At 39.3% G+C, this 27,756-nt stretch overlaps 1 long non-coding RNA gene across 1 annotated transcript; it reads right to left on the bottom strand.

Moving 5' to 3' along the window:
* Positions 1 to 7,675: 7,675 nt before the first annotated feature.
* Positions 7,676 to 17,198, bottom strand: LOC123609655. The gene is made up of 3 exons (XR_006717881.1): positions 17,138 to 17,198; positions 13,930 to 13,932; positions 7,676 to 7,772 (listed from the first exon to the last, which is right to left on the bottom strand). It is a non-coding gene; the product is annotated as an uncharacterized LOC123609655 (long non-coding RNA).
* Positions 17,199 to 27,756: the final 10,558 nt, after the last annotated feature.

The following is a 27,756-nucleotide window of genomic DNA, read 5'->3' as shown; positions in this document are numbered from 1 at the left end:
AGATGTTCAATAGCACTCATCATTAGGGTAATGCAAGTCAAAAGCACAATGAGAGATCACCCTGCAGTGCCAGATGACTAAAATAAAAAAGACAAGAAATAACAAGTGTTGGTGAAGATGTAGAGAAAGAAGAACCCTTACGCACTCTTCATGGGAATGTAAATTGGTACAGTTACTATTCAAAGCAGAATGGAGGTTCCTCAAAAAAGTTAAAAATAGAATTATGAGTTATTCTATGATCCAGTTATACTATTGGGTATTTATACACAGAGGACAAAAACACTTACTTGAAAAAATATATGCACCCCTTCGTTATTGCAGATTTATTTAAAATAGCCAACATATGGAAGTGTCCCAAGTGTATATATACTGATGAATGTATTAAGAAACTATGGTATATATGTGCAATGAAATATTTAGCTATAAAAAGAATGGCATCTTGCCATTTGCAACAACATGGGTGGACCTAGAGGGTGTTCTGCTAAGTGAAACAAGTCAGTGAAAGACAAATATCATACAATTTCACTTATATGTGGAATCTAAAACAAAACAAATGAACAAACACACAAACATATCTATAAATATGGAAAAGAAACTGATAGTTGTTAGAGGGAGAGGAAATGGGTGATGAGCAAAATGGGTGAAGGGTAGTAGGAGATACAGGGAATGAGTAAGTCACAGGGAGGAAAGGTACAATGTTGGAAATATAGTCAACAGAATTGTAATAACGTTGTGTAGTGGCAGAAGGTGGCTACACTTGTGGTGAGCACAGCATATTGTATAGGGATGTTAAATCACTGTGTTGTACACCTGAAATAATGTAACATAGTGCATCGACTATACTTTAAAAATCCCATATCTAACTGGCTTCTGGTAGTTAGGAACTGCCTTGTGGCTCCAGCTCATTTGGAATCTTGTTCTCCACATTCACAGTAGAGAGGCCAGTTCCCTGAAAGCATCTTGTCCTGTCAACACTAGACTACAGAGGACATAAAGCTTCTCAAAGACCCCTTGCCTTTTTAACCAGTATTTTCCATTGGGTGCCCTCTGAGACATCACAGGAGTGAGCTGATTGGTTCTCTGCTTGTACACTATAAATCCTTGCTAACCTTCTTAACTCTGCTGTGCTGCCTACTTCACTATTCTCTCAAGGCACCTGCAGCAACTCCATTGCATCCATTGAATGTAATTGTGTCAGAGTTGTAATAGGACATCTCTGTGGTATTAGAATTGGATCCAAAGTTCTTTTTCAGGAGTTTAATTGTTAAGTCTTGGGAAAGAGACCCCATACCTATAAGCTTTCTTACATTCAGCTTTCTAGTCTGATTCTCCCCTGAGTTCCTGATGGCATTTTTCATTGGATACTTTTTCCTGTTTTGTCAAAGATTGATTTGCCGTACATTTGTGAGGCCATGTCTGGCTTCTCTCTTCTATCCCATTGATCTATGTGTCTGTTTTTGTGACAGTACCATAGTGTCTTGATGACACTGCTTGTAATACAGCTGAAGGTCCATAATTATGATGCTTCCGGCTTTTTTTTTTTTCTTTTTCAACATTACTTTGTCTATTAGTGGTCTTTTCTGTTTCCCTGCAAATTTTAGGATTGTTTGTTACAGCTCTGTGAAGAATGCTGGTGTTATTTTCATAGGGATTGCACTGAATGTGTACATTGCTTTGAGTCTAACAATATTTGTTCTTCTGATCCCTGAGCATGGGATGTTTTTCCATTTCCTTGTGTTTTCTTCAATTTCATTCACAAGCTTTCCATACTTTTCAGTGTACAGACCTTTTACCTCTTTGGTTAGGTTTATTCCTAGTTATCTTATGGGTTTTGGTGCAATTGTAAATTGAATCCACTCCTTGATTTCTCTTTCTGCTACTTTATTATTAGTGTATAGAAATGCAACTGATTTCTCTATATTGATTTTACATCCTGCGACTTTGCTGAATTCCTGTATCAGCTCTAGCAGTTTTCTGGTGGACTTGTTTGGGTTTTCCACGGAGTGTATCCTGTCATCTACAAAGGGTGAAATTTTGACATTTTCTTTGCTTTGCCTTTTATTTTGCTTTGCTTTTATTTCCTCTTTGTATGCTTTTTATTTCTTTGTGTTGTTTGATTGCTGACGCTAGGACTTCCAACAATATGTTGAACACAGTGGTAACAGCGGACTTCCCAGTCATGTTCCTGATCTTAGGGGGAAAAATCTCAGATTTTTCCCATTGAGGATGATATTACTTGTAGGCCTTTCATATATGGCCTTTATGATATTGAGGTATGTTTCTTCTAACCCTACTTTCTTGAGGGTTTTTTTTTTATCAAGAAAGGATACTGTATTTTGTGAAATACGTTTTCTGCATCCATTGAAAGAATAATATGGTTCTTATCCTTTATTTTATTAATGTGACATATCACATTGATTGATTTGCTGATACTGACCCAGCCCTGCAGACCAGGAATAAATCCCATTTGAATATGGTTAATATATTTTTTTAATGTACTTACTATTGAATTCAAATTGCTAGTATCTTGTTGAGAATCTTACATCCAAGTTCATCAGATATATTGGCCTGTAATTCTCCTTTCTAGTGGGATGTTTCTTGGTTTGGAAATCAGGTTAATGCTGTATCATAGAATGAGTTTGGAAGCTTTCTTTCCATTTCTAATTTTTGGAACAGTTTGACAATAGGTATTAACTCTTCTTTAAAATTCTGGTAGAATTCCCCTGAGAAGTCATATGGCCCAGGACTCTTACTTGTTGGGAGATTTTTTTTTAACCAATTCAATTCCTTTGCTGCTTATGGGTCTGTTCAGATCTTTTATTTCTCCCTGTTTCAGTTTTGGTAGTGTGTGAGTTTCTAGGAATTTGTCTATTTCTTCCATATTGCCTACTTTGTTTGTTTGTTTCTTATTTATTTATTTATTTATTTATTTATTTATTTATTTATTTATTTATTTTACATCCAAGTTAGTTAGTATATGGTGCAACAATGACTTCAGGAGTAGATTCCTTAATGCCCCTTACCGATGTAGCCCATGCCCCCTCCCTCAACCCTTCTAGTAACCCTCTTTGTCCTCCGTATTTAAGAGTCTCTTATGTTTTGTCCTTCTACCTGTTTTTATATTATTTTTGCTTCCCTTCACTTATGTTGATCTGTTTTGTATCTTAAATTGCTCATATTAGTGAAATCATATATTTGTCTTTCTCTGAGTGACTAATTTCGCTTAGCATAATACCCTCTAGTTCTATCCATGTAGTTGCAAATGGCAGGATTTCATTCTTTTTGATTCCCAGGTAATACTCCATTGTGTGTGTGTGTGTGTGTGTGTGTGTGTACACACACACACACACACACACACACACACCACATCTTATTTATCCATTCATCTATCGATGCACATTTGGGCTCTTACCATACTTTGGCTATTGTCGATAATGCTGCTATAAACATTGGAGTGCATGTGCCCCTTCGAAACAGCATACTTGTATCCCTTGGATAAATACCTAGTAGTGCAATTGCTGGATCTTAGGGTAGTTCTATACTGTTTTCTAGAGTGGCTGCACCACTTTGCATTCCCACCAACAGGGCAAAAGAGATCCTCTTTCTCTGCATCCTCACCATCTGTTGTTGCTTGAGTTGTTAATGATAGCCATTCTGACAGGTGTGAGGTGGTATTTTATTGTGGTTTTGATTTGTATTCCTTGATAATGAGTGATGTTGAGCATTTTTTCATGTGCCTTTCGCCATCTCGGTGTCTTCTTTTGAGAAGTGTCTATTTATGAGTTTTGCCCATTTCTTCACTGGATTATTTGCTTTTTGGGTGTTGAGTTTGATAAGTTCTTTATATATTTTGGAAAGATATCCAAAATCTGATATGTTATTTGCAAATATCTTCTCCCATTCAGTCAGTTGCCTTTTAGCTTTGCTGATTGTTTCCTTCACTGTGCAGAGATTTTTATCTTGATGAGGTCCCAATAGTTTACTTTTGCTTTTGTGTCACTTGCCTACGGAGATGTATTGAGTAAGAAGTTGCTGCGGCTGAGGTCAAGTAAGTGTTTGCCTACTTTCTCCGCTAGGATTTTGATGGCTTCCAGTCTTACATTTAGGTCTTTCATCAATTTTGAGTTTATTTTTGTGTATGGTGTAAGAAAGTGGTCCAGATTCATTTTTCTGTATGTCGCTGTCCAGTTTTCCCAGCACCATTAGCTGAAGAGATTGTCTTTATTCCATTGGATATTCTTTCCTGCTTTGTCAAAGATTAGTTGGTCACACCTTTGTGGGTCCGTATCTGGGTTCTCTACTCTGTTCCATTGATAAGAGTGTCTGTTTTTGTGCCAGTACCATACTGTCTTGATGATTACAGCTTTTTAAATACATCTTGAAATCCTGAAGAGTGATGCCTCCAGCTTCAGTTTTCTTTTTCAAGATTGCTTTGGCTATTAGGGGTATTTTCTGATTTCATACAAATTTTAGAATAGTTTGTTCTACCTCTGTGAATAATGTTGGTGTTATTTTGATAGGGATTGCATTGAATGTGTAGATTGCTTTGGGTAGTATTGACATTTGAACAATGTTTGTTCTTCTAATCCAGGAGTATGGAATATTTTTTTTAAATTTTTTTGGTGTGTCTTCTTCAATTTCTTTCAAAGCTTTCTATAGTTTTCAGTGTATAGATTTTTCATTTCCCTGGTTAGGTTTATTCCTAGGTGTTTTTTGTTCTTTTTTTGCAGTTGGAAATGGGATCAATTCCTTGATTTCTCTTTCTGTTGCTTCATTATTGGTATATAGAAATGCCATCACTTTCTGCGTGCTGATTTTATGTCCTGCAACTTGCTGAATTCATGGATCCATTCTAGCAGTTTTTTAGTGTAAATCTGGGGTTCCATATAGAGTTTCATGTCATCATTTGTGTTGTCTTACTGCTGAGGCTAAGACTTCCAATACTATGTTGAATAACAGTGACGAGAGTGGATATCCCTGTCATATTCCTGACCTTAGGGGGAAAGCTCTGTTTTTCGTGATTTAGGATGATATTATCATTGGGTCTTTCATATATGGCTTTTATGATCTCGAGGTATGATCCTTCTATCCCTACTTTATTGAGGGTTCTTATCAAGAAAAGATGCTCGGGGAGCCTGGATGGCTAAGTCGGTTAAGCGTCCAACTACAGCTCAGGTCATGATTTCATGGTTCGTGAGTTTGAGCCCACGTCAGGCTCTGTGCTGACAGCTCAGAGCCTGGAGTCTGCTTCAGTTTCTGTCTGTCTGTCTGTCTGTCTGTCTCTCTCTCTCTCTCTCTCTGCCCCTCCCCTGCTTGTGCTCTGTCTCTCTCAAAAATAAATAAATATTAAAAAATTTAAAAAAAAAGAAAGGATGCTGTATTTTGTCAAATGTTTCTCTGCATCTACTGAGAGGATCGTGTTGTTCTTTTCCTTTCTTATATTGATGCAATGTATCACAATGATTGTTTGCAGATATTGAACCAGCTGTGCATCCCAGGTATAAATCCCACTTGATCGTGGTGAATATTTTTTTAATGTATTGTTGGATCTTGTTGGCTAGTATCTTGTTGAGGATTTTTGCCTCTGTGTTCATCAGGGAAATTGGTCTATAGTTCTCCTTTTTACTGGGGTCTTTATCTGGTTTTGGAATCAAGGTAATGTTGGCTTCATAGAAAGAGTTTGGAAGTTTTCCTTCCATTTCTATTTTTTAGGACAGTTTCAAGAGAATAGGTGTTAACTCTTTAAATGTTTGGTAGAATTCCCCTGGAAAGCCATCTGGCCCTGGACTCTTGTTTTTGTGTTTTGTTTTTTTTTTTTTTTTTTTGGTGTATGTGTGTGTGTGTGTGTGTGTGTGTGTTTGTGGGGGGAGATTTTTGATTACTAATGCGATTTCTTTACTGGTTATGGGTCTGTTCAAATTTTCTATTTCTTCCTGTCTCAGTGTTGGTAGTATATATGTTTCTAGGAATTTGTCATTTCTTCCAGATGGCCCATTTTATTGGCTTATACTTGCTCATAATATTCTCTTATTATTGTTTGTATTTCTGCAGTGGTGGTTGTGATCTCTTCTCTTTCATTCTTGATTTTATTTATTTGGGTCCTTTTCTTTTACTTTTTGGTAAAACTGGCTAGGGGGCTATCAATTTTGCTAATTCTTTCAAATAACCAATTCCTGGTTTCATTGATATATTCTACTGGATTTTTTGTTTGTTTGTTTGTTTGTTTGTTTGTTTTGGTTTCAATAGCATTGATTTCTGCTCTAATCTTTATTATTTCCTATATTCTGCTGGTTTTTGGTTAATTTGCTATTCTTTTTCCCAATCTTTGAGGTATAAGGTAAGGTTGTGTATCTGAGACCTTTCTTCCTTTAGGAAGTCCAGGATTGCTATACCCTTCCCTCTTATGAATGCCTTTGGTGCATCCCTGAGGTTTTGAGCTGTGGTGTTATCATTTTCATGGGCTTCCATGTAGTTTTTAAACTCCTCTTTAATTTCTTGGTTAGCCCATTTATTCTTTAGTAGGATGTTCTTTACTTTCCAAATATTTGTTATCTTTCCAAATTTTTTCTTGTGGTTGATTTCGAGTTTCATAGCATTATAGTCTGAAAATATGCCCGGTATGATCTCGATCTTTTTGTACTTGTTGTGGGCTGATTTGTGTCCCAGTATGTGATCTATTCTGGAGAATGTTCCATGTGCACTAGAGAAGAATGTGTATTCTGCTGCTTTAGGATAAAGTGTTCTGAATATATCTGTGAAGTCCATCTGGTCCACTGTGTCATTCAAAGCCATTGTTTCCTTGTTATTTTCTGTTTAGATGATCTCTCCATTATAGGAAGTGGGGTGTTGAAGTCCCCTACTATTATGGTATTATCAATGAGTTTCTTCTTTATGTTTGTGATTAATTGATTTATATATGTGGGTATGCCACGTTTGGAGCATAAATGTTTATAATTGTTAGGTCTTCTTGGTGTATAGACCCCTTGATTATGATATAATGCCCTTCTTCATATCTTGTTATGGTCTTTATTTTATTTTATTTTTTAATATGGAATTTATTGTCAAATTGGTTTCCATACAACACCCAGTGCTCATCCCAAAAGGTGCCCTCCCTTTCCTCCCATCCCCCATCAACCCTCAGTTTGTTCTCAGTTTTTAAGAGTCTCTTATGCTTTGGCTCTCTCCCTCTCTAACCTCTTTTTTTTTTTCTTCCCCTCCCCCATGGACTTCTGTTAAGTTTCTCAGAATCCATATAAGAGTGAAAACATATGGTATCTGTCTTTTTCTGTATTACTTATTTCACTTAGCATAACACTCTCCATCTAAATTGTCTGATATAAATATGGCTACTCCAACTTTCTTTTGGCAACCATTGGCATGATAGATGGTTTTCCAACCTGTATTTTCAATCTGAAGGTGTCGTTAGGTCTAAAATGGGTCTCTTGTAAAAAGCATATAGATCAGTCTTGTTTTCTTATCCATTCTGTTACCCTATGTCTTTTGATTGGAGTGTGTAGACCATTGATGTATAGTGAGTACTGAAAGACATGAATGTATTGCCATTATGTCACCTGTAGAGTTAGAGTTTCTGGTAGTGTTCTCTGGTCCTTTCTAGTCTTTGTTGCTTTTGGTCTTTTGGTTGTTGTTGGGTTTGGTTTCTTTCTTTCTTTTTTTTTTTTTTTTCATCTTTTCTCCCCTCAGAGACTCCCCCTTAAAATTTCTTGCAAGGCTGGTTTAGTGGTCATGAACTCCTTTAATTTTTGTCTGGGAAACTTTTTATCTCTCCTTCTATTTTGAATGACAGCCTTGCTGGATAAAGAATTCTTGGCTGCATATTTTTCTGATTCAGCACTTTGAATATATCCTCCCACTCCTTTCTGGCCTGCCAAGTTTCTGTGGTTAGGCATGCTATGAACTCGATCTGTCTTCCCTTGTAAGATAAGGACTTTTCTTCTCCCTTGCTGCTTTCATGATTCTTTCTTTGCCTGAGTATTTTGTGAATTTGACTATGATATGCCTTGTTGATGGTCGGTTTTTGTTTAATCTAATGGGAGTTCTCTGTGTTTCCTATATTTTGATGTCTGTGTCTTTGCCCAGGTAGAAGAGTTTTCTTCTATGATTTGGTCACATAAATTTTCTACCCCTTTTTCTCTCTCTTCATCTTCTGGGAATCTATGATTTTGATATTATTCCTTTTTAATGAGTCACTAAGTTCTCTAATTTTTATTTTGTGCTCTTTTGCCTTAGTCTCCCTCTTTTTTTCTGGTTCATTATTCTCCAGAAGTTTGCCCTCTATTTCGCTGATTTGCTGCTCTGCCTCATCCAGCCTGGCCGCCATGGCATCCATTCGAGATTGCAGCTCAGTCAGAGCATTTTTAATTTCATCCCGAATAGATTTTACCTCTTTTATTTGCACAGAAAGGGATTCTGTGGTTTTTTTTCAACCCCAGCTAGTATTCTTATTATCGTGATTCTCAATTCTGGTTGAGACATCTTGCTTGCATCTGTGTTGATTAAGTCTCTGGATGTCATTTCTTCCTGTTGTTTCCTTTGGGGTGATTTCCTTCATTTCATCATTTTGGAGGAAGAAAATAAATTAATAAGGGGAAAAACAAAATTTAAAAAATTAAAAACAACACAAATAAATCAAATAAAGGATGCTAGATCCTATATATATTTTTGTTTGATTCTTGAAAGAAGCTTGATAGATTAGAGAAAAAAGGGAAAGATAAGAAAAAGAAAGAAAGAAAAAGGAAATCGTTTGAAAATTTGAAAAAAATGAATATGGTAAAATAGAATAAATTAATGATAAAAGTAAAATAGAATTTCAAAAATTTGCAAACAGTAAAAAATATAGTAGAAAAAAATTAAAAATCTTTTTAATAAAAATTGAAAACAAAAAGATTTTTTGTCTTTCTGTATTCAAGAATAATAGAAAAAAAGAAAAAGAAAAAAATTGAATAAAAGAACCAGCAAACAAAATTAAGTACGATTGAAATGACATCTGGTTTTCCATAGAAGTCAAGCTATGAAGCACTTTATAGTCTGTTAACTAAGCACACAAAGAGACTTGTGTTCTTTAAGAGCGCTGTTGGCCCAGTTGGATGGAGCTTATTGTAACAGCTCCATTCTCCAACAGATTGTACCGCTTAGCTTACTGGGATGGCTTGTTATGTTTCCTGTAGGTGTGTATGCACATGCATGGGAGGGGTGAAAATGGAGTCACCAGCTATCCAGTCCCTAGTATCAAAACTCTGCTCTTTCCACAACTGGCAATCAAGCACCTCTTCTTTCTCTCTGGCTTGTATCTACTCCCCGCTTCTACGCTGTCTATAATCAAGCCATCAGGCAGCCATATGGCACCTCCTTCCTGCGTTTTATCACAGATGCAGCTGTGTTTTCTAACCCCTCACTTCTGAGGGACTGAATCTTTGACCCCCTCAGACCCTCTGGGAGAGGGGCTCACTGAGCAGCGACCGGGTGGCTGCACCCAGGAACATTCCCTAGACAGCACTGCTGCTGATACCCAGAGACTGTCTGGGCACCAGCCCACCCCAGAAAAAGTTCACATGATCGTGTAGCAGCAGCCTTTCAGGGATTATGGAAAAATCATAACACACATCTGGAGTCAGGCTTCGCCCTCAATGTCCTTGTTCCAGCACCAGCAAGTGTGGTTGTTCTCTGGGGTCTGCTGGGACCTGTGCCTGTGGGGAGGCCACACAGTATCCTCCCAGCCAGGGAACCACCTCTCCCTGTAAGGCCTGAGGACACCGAGGACCTCCCTCTCTGCTCCTAGGAATTTTCCCTTCCTACCAGAGCACTGTCAGGTATTGAGCTGCAGAGTTCCAGACTCTGTGCTCCACCACTTATAGAATCTTAATGGAATTTAAACCCTCTCCTTTGTCCTTTCTCCCTTTTTTGTTCAGTCCCTGTGGCTGTTTCCACTTTTCCACTTTCTCTCCAGCTACTTTTGGGCACAGGGGGTGTGTTTCCCGCACTCTCCCCCACTTACATCCTCTCTCCACAAGCAAAAACAGCTCCCTGCCCTCCGCAGCTTTTCTCTCCCCCCAGTTCACCTCTCCGTGCCATGTACCTGCTGAGTTATGTGGTTCAGGTTGTGCAGATTGTTGTGTTAATCCTCAAATCAATTTTCTAGGTGTACAAGATGGTTGAGTGTTGATCTGTCTGCATTTCAGGTAGAGATGCAAAAAACTTCCATGCTATTCTGTCATCTCAGCCCCTGGGGTATTATCATTGATTTAAATTCTGGACCTAGCATATCATTTATATCTGTCTTGATTACATCCCTGGCTGTGATGTTTTTCCTTCTTTTGGGATGAATTCATTTGTTTTGATATTTTTCTGGTTTCTGTCTTCTTCTGTGTGTTAGGAAAGCCTGTTACTTTTCCTGTTCCTGCAAGTAATGGCTATATTAAGAAGAGGTCATATATGGTCCAGGGGCTGGCATTTCAGGAAGTGTTTCTCGTGTATGTTTTGTGCATTGTGCTGTTGTGTTTTGGCTGCTCTTTCCCTTAGGTCAGTCCGCTGCAGTTTCTCCTTGCCTGCAGTGAGGAGTGTTTGGACCTTGTCCAGTGTGGTGAATTTTGACTAGGTATGCTTTGGCCAGCTTGTTAAAATAAGCCTGATCCTATTTCTACTAGAGCTGAAGCTTCTCAGCACCCTATAACCAGTAGTCTTGGTGGGTGTGGGGGTTTGTGCTGGTCTTCTGGGGGTGTGTGTGGCTGCTGTTGCTGTGGCTTTCAGGCATACTTGCCCTAGGAAGAGGCACCTGCAGAGCACATGGGGGCAGGGCTTGGTGTAACTGTTTCAAGGCTCCCACTGTGGGCATTAGGATGCTCACTGATGTGGTTTGTGCTCTTGGGTGGGGGCATAAAAATTGGTGTCACCGATGTTCTCTCCCAGAGAGGGGAGTTCCTGCCTGCTGCTGCCCAGGAAACCCTCACAAAAAAGTGAACACGCTCTCCTCATGTGTTCCAGGCTTCTCTGAGACCCCTGCCTTCAGCCTGTGTCCAGACCATCTGCCTCTGGCAGTGCAGCACATCTGTGTTTTATCTCAGGCATGCCAGCAGAGTTTCAAACTCTATATTTTAGGGACCCGGTGAGGCATGGCACCTGTGCTCATCCTCTGGGGGAGGGTCTCATTGTGCTGGGGCTGTTTTTTCCCAGAAAGGCTGTCACAGGAGTGTACAGATACTTGGAGTTTAGAATAAAATGCAGTAAAAAGCCAGACTCCAGGTTTGCTGCCCTCAGCAGCTGTCTCTGCCCCTGTGCTAATGAATGGGGCAGCACAATGGTGTCAGCCAGCTCTTCTGTCCTCTGAGAGCTGGTGCTGCCTCTCCCAAATGCACTCCAAGAAAGGTAACTGTTTATTCCAGTGTGAACCAGTGAATCCTCAGTCCATGCTGTATGCTCTCAGGCCTCTACCTTCCTTCTCCATAGGAGCACAACTATGTTTCCTGTTCTCCCCAGCAGCCACTGTGCTGATTTCTACAGCTGCGGTCTTTGAACTCTGCTTGTTGTGAAAACTTGGGATAATCAGCCTGTCTAGTTTTACCAGTCAGTGGTTTGGGGGAAATGTTTTTCTCATGCAATCCCCTGTGTAATGCACTCTCTCTGAGCAGGTCTCCCTCCCCTCTGCAGTACCTACAATTCTTTTCTTCCCATAGATGTACATTTTTTTTCTCTCAGTAATCAGACTGATTTCTTGGGTAATGAGAATCATTTGATATTTATCAAGCTGTGTTTGAGGGACAAGGCAAGGATAAGGTCCCCCTACAACTCACCATCTTAGCCTCAAACACATTGACAAAGAGATCTTAAAGGTCATGGCTAAAATGGCTTAAAGTCTTCTGTTTCTGTGGAGAAGATGTTTAAGGTTTTATTTGTCTCTGGAAGTAATCCTAAGAAGGCTGTGGTCTAGAGGTGGGACAGGAGAGCCATTTCAGCATGTATGTATGTAAATTTTATTTAAATCCAAGGTGGTTAACATGTAGTGTAATCATGGTTTCAGGAGTAGAATTCAGTGGTTCATCACTTCCATACAACACCCAGTGCTCATCACAACGAGTTCCTTCCTTAATGCCCATCACCCAACTAGCCCATCTACCCACCCACCTTCCCTCTAGCAACCCTTAGTTTGTTCTCTGTATTTAAGAGTTTCTTATGGTTTGCCTCCCTCTTTGTTTTTATCTTGTTTTGGCTTCCATTCCCTTATGTTCACCTGTTGTGTTTCTTAAATTCTACGAGTGATATCATATGTTATTTCTCTTTCTCTTTCTGTCTTTTGCTTAGCATAATACACTCTAGTTCCATCCACGTTGCTGCAAATGACAAGATTTCATTCTTTTTGATGGCTAATATTCCATTGTATATATGTATGTGTATGTGTGTGTGTGTGTGTATATATATATATATACACACACACACACACATATATGTGTGGCTAAAATGGTCTTCTGTTTTTGTATGTATGTATACACACACCACATCTTCTTTACCATTTGTATCCTTTGGATAAATACCTAGTAGCGCAATTGTTGAGTGGTAGGGTAGCTCTACTTTTAACTTATTGAGGAACTTCCACTGTTCTCCTCCGTGGCTGCACCAGTTCACATGCCCACCAACACTGAAAGAGGGTTCCCATTTGTCTGCATCCTTGCCAACGTCTGTTGTTTCTTCTCTTGTTAATTTTAGCCATTCTGACCAGTGTGATGTGGTATCTCATTGTGGTTTTGATTTGTATTTCTCTGATGATGAGTGATGTTGAGCATCTTTTCATGTGTCTGTTAGCCATCTGGATGTCTTCTTTGGAAGAGTGCCTATTCATGTCTTCTGCCCATTTCTTCAATGGATTATTTATTATTTGAGTGTTGAGTTTGATAATTTCTTTATAGAATTCAGGTAGTAACCCTTTATCCAATAAGTCACTTGCAAATATCTTCTCCCATTCTGTCAGTTGCCTTTTAGTTTTGTTGATTGTTTCCTTTGCTGTGCAGAAGGTTATTTTTTTTTTATCTTGATTGAGATCCCAGTGTTTCATTGTTGCTGTTTTTTCCCTGGTCTCTGGAGACATGTCTAATAAGTTGCTGTGGCTGAGGACAAAGAGGTTGCTTCCTGTTTTCTACTTTAGGATTTTGATGCTTTCCTTGTCTTACATTTAGGTCTTTCATCCATTTTGAGTTTATTTTTTTTAAAATTTTTTTTTTTCAACGTTTATTTATTTTTGGGACAGAGAGAGACAGAGCATGAACGGGGGAGGGGCAGAGAGAGAGGGAGACACAGAATCGGAAACAGGCTCCAGGCTCTGAGCCATCAGCCCAGAGCCTGATGCGGGGCTGGAACTCACGGACCGCGAGATCGTGACCTGGCTGAAGTCGGACGCTCAACCGACTGCGCCACCCAGGCGCCCCGAGTTTATTTTTATGTATGGTGTAAGAAAGTGATCAAGGTTCATTCTTCTGCACGTCACTGTCCAGTTTTTCAAGTGCCATTTACTAAAGAGACTGTGTTTTTTCCATTGGATATTCTCACCTGCTTTGTAGAAGATTACTTGACCATACCTTTGTGGGTCCATTTCTGGTCTATTGAGCTATGTGTTTTCATGCCAGTACCATACTGTATTGATCATTACAGCATTGTAATACAGCTTGAAGTCTGGAATTGTGATGTCTCTAAGTTTGGTTTTCTTTTTCAACATGGCTTTGGTTATTTGGGGTCTGGTCTCCCTAAAAATTTTAGAATTGTTTGTTATAGCTCTTAAAGAATTCTGGTGTTATTTTGATAGAGATTGCATTGAATGAGTGGATTGTTTTGGGTAGTGTTGACATTTTATCAATATTTGTTCTTCCAATCCATGAGCATGAAATTTGTTTTCTATTTTTTGGTGTTCTTTCACTTTCTTTCATAAACTTTCTGTAGTTTTCATATAAGAGATCTTTTACCTCTCTAGTTGTTTATTCCTAGGTATCTTATGGTTTTTGGTGCAATTGTAAATGGGATCAATTCTTTGATATCTTTCTGCTGCTTCATAATTGGTATATAGAAATGCAACTAATTTCTGTACATTGATTTTTTTTTTTAAAGATTTTTTTTTTTTAATTTTTTTTTTCAACGTTTATTTATTTTTGGGACAGAGAGAGACAGAGCATGAACGGGGGAGGGGCAGAGAGAGAGGGAGACACAGAATCGGAAACAGGCTCCAGGCTCCGAGCCATCAGCCCAGAGCCTGACGCGGGGCTCGAACTCACGGACCGCGAGATCGTGACCTGGCTGAAGTCGGATGCTCAACCGACTGCGCCACCCAGGCGCCCCTGTACATTGATTTTATATCCTACGACTTTGCTGATTTCATGTATCAGTTCTCATAGTTTTTTGGTGGAGTCTTTTGGGTTTTCCACATACAGTATCATGTCTGCAAAGAGTGAAAGTTTGACTGCATACTAGCCAATTTGGATGCTTTTATTTCTTTTTGTTGTCTTTTTGCTGAGGCTAGGACACTCAGTGGTATGTTGAACAACACTGGTGAGAGTGGACATCCCTATCATGTTCCTGACCTTAGGGGGAAAGATTTCAATTTTTTCCCATTGAGGATGATATTAGTTGTGGGTGTTTTCTGTATGGTCTTTATGATATTGGGTTATGTTATACCTCATCCTTTTATCCCTACATTCTTGAGGGTTTTTATCAAGAAAGGATGCTGTATTTTGTCAAATACTTTTTCTGCATCTATTGAGAGGATCATGTGGTTCTTATCCTTTCTTTTATTAATGTCATGTATCACATCAATTGAGTTGTGAATATTGAACCAGCCCTACAACCCAGGAATAAATTCCACTTGGTCGTGGTGAATAAATCTTTTAATGTATTGTTGGATCCAGTTTCCTAGTATCTTGTTGAGAATGTTTGCATCCATGTTCATTATGAAGATTGGTCTGTAGTTTTCCTTTTTAGTGAGGTCTACGTCTGGTTTTGGAATCAAGGTAATGATGGCCTCGTAGAAAAAGTTTGGAAGTTTCTCTTCCATTTCTATTTTTTTTTTGGAACACCTTTAAAAGAACAGGTGTTTACTCTTCTTTAAATTGCTGGTAGAATTCCCCTGGAAAGCCATCTGGCTCTGGATTCTTGTTTGTTGGGAGATTTTTGATTACTGATTCAATTTCTTTACTGATTATGGGTCTGTTCAAATTTTCTATTTTTTTTTCCTGTTTCAGTGTTGGTAGTTTATACGTTTCTAGGAATTTGTCCATTTCTTCCAGATGGCCCAATCCATTGGCATGTAATTGCTCTTAATATTCTTATCATTGTTTGTATTTCTGAGGTACTTGTGATTTCTCTTCTTTCATTCATGATTTTATATATTTGGTTCCTTTCCTTTTTGTAAATCTAAAAGGATTTATCAATTTTGTTAATTTTTTTAAAGAACCAGCTCCTAGTATTGTTGATATGTTCTACTGTGTTGGTGTTGGTGTTGTTGTTATCATTGATTTCTGCTCTAATCTTTGTTATTTCCCTCCTTCTGGCTTTGAGCTTTATTTGCTGTTCTTTTTCCAGCTCTTTGAAGTGTAAGGTTAGGTTGCGTATTTGATATCTTTCTTACTTCCTTAGGAGGGCCTGGATTGCCATATACTTCCCTCTTATGACTGCCTTTGCTGCATCCCAGACCTTTTGCATTGTCGTGTTTTCATTTTCATTGACTTCCATGTACTTTTTCAATTCTTTTTTTTTTTTTTAATTTTTTTTTTCAACGTTTATTTATTTTTGGGACAGAGAGAGACAGAGCATGAACGGGGGAGGGGCAGAGAGAGAGGGAGACACAGAATCGGAAACAGGCTCCAGGCTCTGAGCCATCAGCCCAGAGCCTGACGCGGGGCTCGAACTCACGGACCGCGAGATCGTGACCTGGCTGAAGTCGGACGCTTAACCGACTGCGCCACCCAGGCTCCCCTTTCAATTCTTCATTAATTTCTTGGTTAACCTCTTCATTCATTCTTCTTCTTTAATCTCCAAATATTCATGGTCTTTCAATTTGTTTTTTGTGGCTAAAGTTAATGTTGTGGTCTAAAAACATGCGTGGTATGCTGTCTTTGTGTACTTGTTGAGGGCTGATCTGTGATCTAGTATGTGATCTATTCTGGAGAATGTTCCATGTACACTTGAGAAAAATGTGTATTCTGATGCTCTAGTATGAAATGTTCTGAATATATCTGTGAAGTCCATCTGGTCCAGGGTGTCATTCAAAGTCATGGTTTCCTTGTTGGTTTTCCTTAGATGACCTATTTATTGATGCAAGTGGGGGGGGGGTAAAAATCACCTACTATTATTGTATTATTATCAATGTGTTCCTTTATGTTTGTGATTAATTTATATATTTGGGTACTGTCATATAGGGGGCATAAATATTTATAATTGTTAGATCTTCTTGGTGGATAGACCCCTTAGTTATAATGCCCTTCTTTATCTCTTGTGACAGTCTTTTAAAATCTAGTTTGTCTGATAGATGTTTGGTTATTCTTTTTTTTTTTTTTTTTTTTTTTTTTTTTAAATTTTTTTCAACGTTTATTTATTTTTGGGACAGAGAGAGACAGAGCATGAACAGGGGAGGGGCAGAGAGAGAGGGAGACACAGAATCGGAAACAGGCTCCAGGCTCTGAGCCATCAGCCCAGAGCCTGACGCGGGGCTCGAACTCCCGGACCGCGAGATCGTGACCTGGCTGAAGTCAGACGCTTAACCGACTGCGCCACCCAGGCGCCCCTGGTTATTCTTTTTATGTCCACTAGCATTATAGATGGTTCTGCATCCCCTTATGTCCAATCTGCAGGTGCCTTTAGGTATCAGATGAGTCTCTTGTAGGTAGGCAGCATATAGATGAATCTTGGTTTGTTTTTTTTTCTTAATCCATTCTGATACCCTACATCTTTTGATAGGACCATTTAGTCTGTTGACATTTAGAGTGATTATTGAAAAATATAAATTTAGTTCCATTTTGATACTCTCTGGTCATTGCCAGTCTTTGTTGCTTTTGGTCTTTTCTGTTTTGTTTCCACTCAGAGTACCCCTGAAAATTTCTTGCACGGCTGGTTTAGTGGTCTCAAACTCCTTTAGTTTTGTCTGGGAAACTTTATCTCTCCTATTTTGAATGACAGCCTTTCTGGGTAAAGAATTCTTGTTTGCATATTTTCCAATTCATTATGTTGTGTATATACTGCCACTCCTTTTTGGCCTGCGAGGTTTCTGTGGACAGATCTTTTGTGAACCTGCTCTCTCTTTCCTTGTAGGTGAATGATTTTTCCCCTTTGCTTCTTTCATGATTCTTTCCTTGTCTGTGTATTTTGTGAATTTGACTATGATATGCCTTGATGATGGTACGTTTTTGTTGAATCTAATGGGAGTTTTCTGTGCTTCATGGATTTTGATATCTGTGCCCTTCCCTTATTAGGAAAGTTTTCAGCTATAATTTCCTCACATAAACCTCTGCCTTTTTTTTCTGTCTCTCCATCTTCTGGGACTCTTATGATGTGAATTTTATTCCTCTTTAATAAGTTACTGAGTTCTCTAAGTCTTATTATCTTTTGCCTTTGTTTCCCTCTTTTTGTCTGTGCCATCATTTTCATAATTTGACCTTCTATATCACTGATTTGCTACTCAAAATTTCCTGCAATTCCAAATTGCATCTCATTTATAACATTTTTAACTTCATCCTGACTAGGTTTTAGTTCATCTCTGCAAAAAGGGAGTCACTGGTTTCATCTATGCTCTTTACTTTTTTTTCTATTTGACAATTTATAATTTTTAAAATTTAAATCCAAGCTAATTAACATATAGTATAATAATTTCAGTAGAATTTAGTGATTTATCACTTACATATAACACCCAGTGCTCATCCCAAGTGTCCTCCTTAATGCCCCTCAGCCATTTAGCCCTTCCCCTCACCCAACACCCTGCCAGCAACCTTTAGCTTGGTCTCTGTATTTGAGTCTCTTATTGTCTCCCTATTTTTATATTTTTTCTTCCCCTCTCTTTTGCACCTTAAATTCCACGAGTGAAATTATAGATTTCGTGTAGCACACTCTAGTTCCACCCACATTGCTGCAAAAAAGAAGATTGCATTCTTTTGATCCCTGAGTAATATTGCATTGTGTGTGTGTGTGTACACCAGTCGATGGACATTTGGTCTCTTTTCATACTTTGGATATTGTCGATAGCGCTGGTATAAAGCATTGGGGTGCATGTGCCCCTTCAAATCATCTGTATCATTTGGATAAATACCTAGTAGTGCAATTGTTGGGTCATAGGGTAGCTTTAGTTGTAATTTTTTGAGGGACCTCCACTGTTCCCCATAGTGGATGAATTTCCACCAAAAGTACAAAAGGGTTGTTCTATTTTGCATCCTCGCCAACATCTGTTGTTGCCTGAGTTGTTAGTTGACAGGTGTGAGGTGAGAGCATGTTGTTTAACCTCCATGTATTTGTTGTCTTCCTCGTTTTTTGGTTTTTTGTTTTTTGTTTTTTTTTTTTTTGTGGTTGACATCAAGTTTTGTTATGGTCAGAAAAGATGCATTGTCATAGACTCTGGGTCTAGAGTTCTTTCTTGTCTGGCAAGAAAGAGGGATGCAGGATTAAATGCGAGAGATGGGTAATGTCTGGGAAAAGACAAGAGCCCTGAATAAGCGTTCTTGCCCCATTTTTATTATAATCAGAAGGCTTACACACATGCTGATGGACATGCAACTTGTGGACGTGAGGAAAAGGGGGTCTTGAAGATATCCAGGGTTAGGGGTTTGGGTTAATATAAAGCAAAATCCTGGTGCCAGGTGGCTGGGCAAAAGGTTGTTTACAGGAGACATGAGGTACCACCTCTGTTTATCTTAGCCTAGGGGATAAGACAGAGCACATAACCTAAAGTTTAACTAGACACCTTTCTTTTGCTAATAAGCTCCACTGTGGCAGTACCACCCGCAGCACAGCGGTCTATAGCCCTGTTTACCTAGTTTGGTCCTTCCTTCCTGTGAAAGCAGATTTATGCTATAGTACTAAATTGGGGGTGGGGGTGCTTTTGCCCTGAATACCTAATCTTGCTTACCTCATGTATCTTTGTATTGGGGGCCTTTGCCCCCCTTCTCTATCCTTGTATGCCTAATCTTGTTTACCCAAACTTGGGTGTGAGCATCCTATGGCTTCATGATTCTTTATGCCTTGTTAACCCATCAGCACAGGCTCAGGGAATTCCTAAGCTTATTCCCCACAGTTCCCCCTTTTTTGTTTTTTTGTGGGTTTTTTTTTTTTTTTTTTTTGGTTCTTCTAGTTTTGTGTTCAAGGACTGTCATGACGAGCTCCAGGTCCTTCTTTTGCTTTTGGATGGTCTGACGGGTGATTCTACAAAGACATAAAAAGAGACATAGTAAAAGCATTCCACTTCTGAGAGTTATCCAGAATTTGAGATGGGTGCTAACTGTGAGAAAGGATCTAGGTCATGCCACATTGCCCAAGAATCAGCCCATTCATTTTTAACCTGACCCTCTGCATATGGTAGCTGTTGGTGCAAAGTCATATCTGAATTTTCTATGTTGTCAGAGAGGTAGGAAGAAAAGACACTGTGAAGGTGTGTCTGGACAGCATCACAAGCTTGGGAGTGATTATAAGTAATGCCAGTCATGAAGATATGCTGGTAGTTGTGGTCACAGGGCAGCCTAGAGTGGAGGAACAAAGCCTCCTGTGTCTTTCCAATAAATTCCACTGCAGCCTTAAGAGCTTGAAGGTGGGCCAAAACTAGTTTATCAGTGGAAGTTGGGCTTATAAATTTTTTGGTAGTATTGACCATAAATTTATTAAGGGCATGGACTGTCTAGATAGTATGACACAGCCTGATTCCAGCTACAGTAGCAGAGGTGATAATGCTTATTGCTGCTAGGATGCCCGTGATTAGCAGGCCAACAAATCCTTTTCACCTTACAGTAGAGTGCCAGTGATGAACAAGCTTGGAAACTGCCTAGTCCTGATAGATGCATATGGGGCTCAGAGCTATTAACAGGAACCCAGGCTGAGATACGCTAAGTACTAATAAAGAGGAAATATTTAATTGTGTGATGTTATCATTACTTATGCAGGACAGAAAGCAGCCCCGGGAGGTAGAGATATTATAATTATTTTCTTGTTGTTGGATCTGTAAAGTGGAGGTAGCAAAGAGAACATAGGGAGAAGGAATACAAATAGTGATCTATGCAAATTGGTCATTGTGCAGGGAGGCCCAAGTTAGATTAGTATGCTGATTTACATATTTTGGGGGGGGGCAGCTAACAGTACGAGTGAAGAAGGTAAGACCTAGCTTCCAAAGATTAACAAGCCACTTTTAATTTCCCTCTATGAGCAGAAATTATAGAGCCAAACCTCCATCTTTCCAAAAAATAGTCTCCCTACCAAACTGGTCAAAGGATATGGTCTTAGAATATTTTGTTTCAAGATGTCCTCTAGGACCCCTGTCAGTAATAGTCCAATTACCCCAGTGAAGATGATGCTCAGTCTCTCCATAACAGGTTGTCCAAGAAATATTATTCTGGGGGTGGTCTATTTGAGACTAGAGCAAGCTATAACATTAGGAGTGTGAGATAGGTTTGTTTTTTGAGGTATATCAAAGCTTGTAGCTGAGAAAAAGGTAAAATTGTCTGGTTTTGTAGAGGTTTTGGGCTGTACATACAAAAGCCAGTTGATTTTTAAAGACAAGCAGATAAGTTGCTAAGTTTGGTAACATACATAGGAGGTGCTGAAGTAAGCCACCATCGAGGTCTTGGCATATAAGTCAATGTTCTTTTTCAGTTTGGAAGGGTGGGTTAAGGTTGGCTCCTCCTATTAATTTAGCGTCATTTTTGCTAATAAGAATATCCCAGTCTACGAGTGTTAAGCTGTGGACAACTGAGGGCAAGGAGTATAATTAGGGTTACCCATACCTAATTTTTGTCCATGATGGAGATCAAGGCCTTCAGGTGCGAGTCGGGGGTCTATGCAATATCATTGAGTTGTAAGAGGATGCTAGCCTGGTTAGACAGGCGTTTTAAGGCTTCCCTATGTTATATCAGGGGCAAGGACTTGCATTTGCAGAGTGGCTTCAGGATGAGGAGTCAATGAAGAGGCTTCTTCCATCTGGAAAAGGGGACTGGTGGCCACTCACTCATAGTCTCTGGGAGTGTTGGTTCGCTGGAAGATATCCTGGGAGTCTCCATGATGCCATGGTAAGGCTTCACCAACCAAAAGGGAATCCACAGAAGTCTGAAATCTGAAAGAACACAAGCATATTCTCAACCCCAGGTGAGAAGTTTAGTGGGCCCAGTTCACATGGGCTGCTCTTTAGGGGTATTGCATAGCACCATAGGGTGAGAGGGTTTATCTTATTTTGAGGAATGCCACTCATCTGCAGTTAGTCCTTAAGGATTAATATTTAAAAAGTTAAGAGTAGGACAGGGGCCAACATGGTGGAGAAGAAGGGGCATCCATACTTCCCGTGTCTCTCAAACAAAGAAGTGCTAAAGCCAAAGGACTTTGAACCCCAAGAGTCTGGGAGGAAAAGAGGCCGAGTCTAAAAGGGAGACACCAAGACATCCTTGGCAGGCTATAGGACAGTGATTGCAAACTGGGGGAGATAAAACAGGCTGTGTAGGCACAGAAGGGAGGCATCCCCTTCTACGGAGAAACAAAGGGAAGAGAAAGAGTGGCTGGGGAAGTGTAGGACTATATCTTGACAAGAGATAAACCTCGGACTGGGACTGAGAGGGATCCTATCTCTAACTGCAGGGCTTTCTTCAGACTGGGGCCAGCTGCCCTGTTTGTGCACCTGGGGAGGTGGGGAGCAGTCCACAGTAGGAGAAAGCGATCCCCTCCCGGGAGTGTTGCACAATAGGATGAAGCCTGCCTATGTCCGCCACCCCGGGGCTCAGTGGTTGGGGTGAGGGCACAATAGGAGAAAGTGGCTCCCTCCCTGGAATACAGTGGTACAGGACAAAGCCTGCCTGCATCCGCCACCCCCAGGGCTAGGTGACGAGGTCAGCACAGTCCACAGAAGGCGGTACTCCCTGAAATGCGGCAGCACAAAGCCCTCCAGTACCACATATTGGGCCACACTGAGAGGGGCTTCCCCAATGCCAGAGAGCACAGAGCAGGACTTTGAATCCTAGACAAGGGCAGGGTCAGGGGAGTCAGTGGAGCAAGAAGGACCACCTCGTCTGCACCCACGGCACAGTGAGGATGACTCCAAAGGAGTCTGCTGGGTCCATGGAGAAGAGACTGAGGGATTGACATTTCCCCCACTTCCACCACCAAGGCAGGGCCTCAGGGATTGGTTTGGTCTGGGGCTCATAGTGGAGGCATCACCAGCCAACACCAACCCATGCCGCTCCACACCGGGTATCTGCTGGAGCTAATTGGATGCTGTGGAACCAGATGGTTCCATCATCCAGACCAGTGATGCTGCACAGCCTGGATTAATTCCAGAAAAATTCTTGTTATTTAAATATATCCTCCATCCTTATATCTTAACTCCTCTAGGCTGATTACTCTGGTTGATGGTTTGTTTTAGCAGACATATTTAATCCCTTCTCTTGCTAGATGTTCTACACCTCCTTCTATACTTTCCTTTCTCTCTCTCTGGAATAATCAAGCCATATAGTTTCTCTGGGTAACTTTGTCTTCATTTTTTTTCCCTGCCTCCTTCTTTATTTTCCTTTTCTCTCTCTGGATTAATTCTTTTAGTATCTCTGCCTGGTCAATGTTTATTTTCTCTAGGTCCCCACTCCTGTCATTCCTCTCTTTGTACATGCTCTTCAATCAGCACTGCCTCCACCCTGTTCTTTACTTGTAGCTGGTTTTTTGCTTCTGGATAGTTTTTGTTTGTTTTATTTGTGAGTCTTTGTTTCCTATTGGTCTGTTTCCCTTTCCAGGGCTACTTCAAGGAACAAATCAAAGCACACCTCGTGGAGGGTCCAAAACATCACTACGAGTAGAGAAATAAAATAACAAAAGTCACAACAACAAGCAAGTAACACTGTCCACCAAACACCTCCTAAAGGGCCAAACCCTGGACAGTGTATGATACCCCTTTAATATAGCAGTGATTGCAGGTGCAGAGCTAATAACAAGATTTTAAAACTCATAAGGGACAGAAAACTAGCCAAAATGATGAAGTGGAAGAACTACCCTCAAAGAAATCCCAGAAAGAAGTGACAGCTAAAGAATTGAACAAAACAGATATAAGCAATACAACTGAACAAGAATTTAAAATAATAGTCATAAGATTAATCGCTTGGCTTGAGAAAAGCATAGAGGACAGGAGAGAATCTATTGCTGCAGAGATCAAGGAACTAAAAAACAGTCATGATGAATTTAAAAATGCTATAAATGAAGTGCAAAATAAAATGGAGATGAAAAAAAAGAAAAAAAATGGAGATGGCGACAGCGTGGATTGAAGAGGTAGCAGGGGAGAATAGGTGAATTAGAAGATAAAATTATGGAAAAAGACAAAGCTGAGGAAAAGATTAAAAAAAAAAGAGTGTCAAGAGGGGAGAATCAGAGAACTAAGTGATGCAATCAAACAGAACAATATCCGTATCATAGGAATTCCAGAAGAAGAAGAAGAGATAGAAAAGGGCTGAAGGTGTACTTGAACAAGTTATAGTGGAGAACTTCCCTGATGTGGGGAAGGAAACAGACATTGAAATCCAGGAAGCACAGAGAACTCCCTTCAAATGTAACTTGAAGCAATCTTCTGCATGACATATAATAGTGAACCTGGAAAAACACAAGGATAGAGAATTCTGAAAGCAGCTAGGGATAAATGAGCCTTAACATATAAAGATAGACACATAAGGGTAGTAGAAGACCTATCTACTGAAACTTGGCAGGCCAGAAAGGAATGGCAGGAAATCTTCAATGTGATGAAAAGAAAAAATATGCAGCCAAGAGTCCTTTATCCAGAAGGCTGTCATTCAGAATACAAGGAGACATACAGGTTTTCCCAAACAAAAAATGAAGGAATTCATCACCACTAAACCAGCCCTACAAGAGAGCCTAAAGGGGACTCTGTAAGTGAAATGTTGCAAGGGCCACACAGTATCAGAGACATCACTACAAGCATGAAACCTACAGACATCACAATGATTCTAAACCCATATCTCTCAATAACACTAAATATAAATGGACTCAATGCCCCAACCAAAAGACATAGGGTATCAGAATGGATTCAAAGAAAGACCCTTCTATTTGCTGTCTACAAGAGACTCATTTTAGACCTGAGGACAACTTCAGATTGAAAGTGAGGGGATGGAGAACTATCTATCATGCTACTGGAAGTCAAAAGAAACCTGGGGTGGCCATACTTATATCAGACAAACTAGACTTTAAATCAAAGGCTGTAACAAGAGATGATGAAGGGCATTATATGATAATTACAGGGTCTATCCATCGTGAAGAGATAACAATTGTAAATGTCTCTGCACCGAATATGGGAGGCCCCAAATATATAAAACAATCACAAACATAAGCAATCTTATTCAAAGAATGTGGTACTTTCAGGGTATTTTAATACCCCATTTCCAACAATGGACAGATAATCTAGACACAGAATCAGTAAAGAAACAATGGCTATGAATGGTACATTGGACCAGATGGACTTGATGAATATATTTAGAACTCTGCATCCCAAAGCAGCAGAATATAATTTCTTTTCCAGTGCACATGGAACATTCTCCAAGATACATCACGTACTAGGTCACAAAACATCCCTCAATAAATATAAAAGAATTGAGATCATACCATGCACACTTTCAGATCACAATGCCATGAAGCTTGAAATCAACCACAAGAAAAAGTCTGGAAAACCTCCAAAAGCATGGAGGTTAAAGAACATTCTACTAAAGAACGAATGGGTCAACCAGGCAATTAGAGAAGAAATTAAAAGATATATGGAAACAAATGAAAATGAAAGTATAACAATCTAAACCCTTTGGTATGCAGCAAAGGCAGTGCTAAGAGGAAAATATATTTCAATCCAGGGCTATCTCAAGAAACAAGAAAAATCCCAAGCACAAAATCTAAGAGCACACCTGAAGGAACTAGAAGCAGAACAGCAAAGACACCCCAAACCCAGCAGAAGAGAAATAATAAAGATCAGAGCATAAACAAACAATATAAAATAAAATAAAAAACAACAATATAACAGATCAATAAATCCAAGAGTTGGTGTTTTGAAAAAATAAACAAAATTGATAAACCTCTAGCTAGGATTCTCAAAAAGAAAAGAGAGAGGATCCAAATAGATGAAATCACAAATGAAAATGGATTTATTACAATCAATCCCTCAGAAATACAAGCAAATATCAGGAAATACTATGAAAAATTATATGCCAACAAACTGGACAACCTGGAAGAAATGGACAAATTTCTAAAGACCCACATAATACCAAGGAAGAAATAGAAAATTTGAAGAGACCAATATTAGTGAAAAATTGAATCAGTCATCAAAAATATCTGAACAAATAAGAGTCCTAGACCAGATGGCTTCCCTGGGGAATTCTACTAGACATTTAAAGCAGAGTTAATATCTATCCTTCTCAAGCTGTTCCAAAAAATAGAAAGGGAAGGAAAACTTCTGGACTCATTCTATGAAGCCAGCATTACTTTGATTCTAAACCAGACATAGACCAAGCAAAAAAAAGAGAGAACTACAGGCCAATATCCCTGATGAATATGGATGCAAAAATTCTCAACAAGATACTAGCAAATCAAATTCAACAGCATATAAAAAGAATTATTTACCATGATCAAGTGGGATTCATTCCTGGGATGCAGGACTGGTTCAATATTTGCAAAACAATCAATGTGATGCATCACATTAATAAAAGAAAAGAACCATATGATCCTGTCAATCGATGCAGAAAATGCATTTGACAAATTCAGCGTTCTTTTTTAATAAAAACCCTTGAGAAAGTCGGGATAGAAGGAACATACTTAAACATCATAAAAGCCATTTATGAAAAGCCCACAGCTAATATCATCCTCAAAGGGGAAAAACTGAGAGATTTCCCCCTGAGATCAGGAACATGACAGGGATGTCCAGTCTCACTGCTGTTGTTTAACATAGTGTTGGAAGTCCTAGCATCAACAATCAGACAAAAAATGAAGTAAAAGGCATCAAAGTTGGCAAAGATGAAGTCAATCTTTTATTTTTTGCAGATGACATGATATTCTATATGGAAAACCTGAAAGACTCTACCAAAAGGCTGCTAGAACTGATAAACAAATTCATCAAAGTCGCAGTGTACAAAATTAATGTACAGAAATCGGTTGCATTTTTACACACCAATAATGAAGCAACAGGAAGAGAAATAAACTGATCCTATTCACAATTGCACCAAGAAACATAAAATACCTAGGTATAACCTAACCAAACATGTAAAAGATTTGTATGCTAAAAACTATAGAAAGCTTATGAAGGAAATTGAAGAAAATAGAAAGAAATGGAAAAACATTCCATGTTCATGGACTGAAATATTGTTAAAATGTCAATACTACCCAAAGATATCTACACATTCAATGCAATCCCAATCAAAATTGCACCAGCATTTCTCAAAGCTAGAAAAAAAAATCCTAAAATTTGTATGGAACCACAAAAGACCCCAAATAGCCAAAGTAATATCGAATAAGAAATCGAAAGTGGGAGGCATCACAATCCCAGACCGTAGCCTCTACTACAAAGCTGTAATCATCAAGACAGCATGGTATCGGCACAAAAACAGACACATAGACCAATGGAATAGATAGAATAGAGACTCCAGAATTGGACCCAAAAAAGTATGACCAACTAATCCTTGACAAAGCAGGAAAGAATATCTAATGGAAAAAAAGACAGTCTTTTTAACAAATGGTGGTGGGAAAACTGGACAGCAGCATGCAGAAGAGCGAAACTGGACCACTTTCTTACACCATACACAAAAACAAACTCAAAATGGATGAAGGACCTGAATGTGAGACAGGAAACCATCAAAACCCTAGAGGAGAAAGCAGGAAAAAACCTCTTTGACCTCAGCACACCAATCTCTTACCTAACACTTCTCCAAAGGCCAGGGAATTAAAAGCAAAAATGAACTATTGGGACCTCATCAAGATAAAAAGTTTCTGCACTTCAAAGGAAACAACCAACAAAACTAAAAGACAACCAACGGAATGGGAAAAGATATTTGCAAATGACATGTCAGACAAAGGCTAGTATCCAAATCTATAAAGAACTCATCAAACTCCACACCTGAAAAACAAATAATCCAGTGAAGAAATGGGCAGAAAACATGAATAGATACTTCTCTAAAGACTTCCAGATGGCCAGCAGGCACATGAAAAGATGTTCAATATCACTCCTCATCAGGGAAATACAAATCAAAACCACATTCAGATACCACCTCACGCCAGTCAGAGTGGCTAAAATGAACAAATCAGGAGACAATAGATGATGGTGAGGATGTGGAGAAACGGGAATCCTCTTGCACTGGTGGTTGGAATGCAAACTGGTGCAGCTGCTCTAGGAAACAGTGTGGAGGTTCCTCAAAAAATTAACAATAGATCTACCCTATGACCCAGCAATAGCACTGCTAGGAATTTACCCAAGGGTTACAGGAGTACTGATGCATAGGGGCATTTGTACCCCAATGTTTATAGCAGCACTTTCAACAATAACCAGATTATGGAAAGAGCCTAAATGTCCAT

The sequence above is a fragment of the Leopardus geoffroyi genome, chromosome B2 (assembly GCF_018350155.1).
Source record: "Leopardus geoffroyi isolate Oge1 chromosome B2, O.geoffroyi_Oge1_pat1.0, whole genome shotgun sequence".
NCBI lineage: Eukaryota > Metazoa > Chordata > Mammalia > Carnivora > Felidae > Leopardus > Leopardus geoffroyi.
Note: the sequence above shows the minus strand (reverse complement) of the source record. Positions and strands in the feature narration are given on the sequence as shown.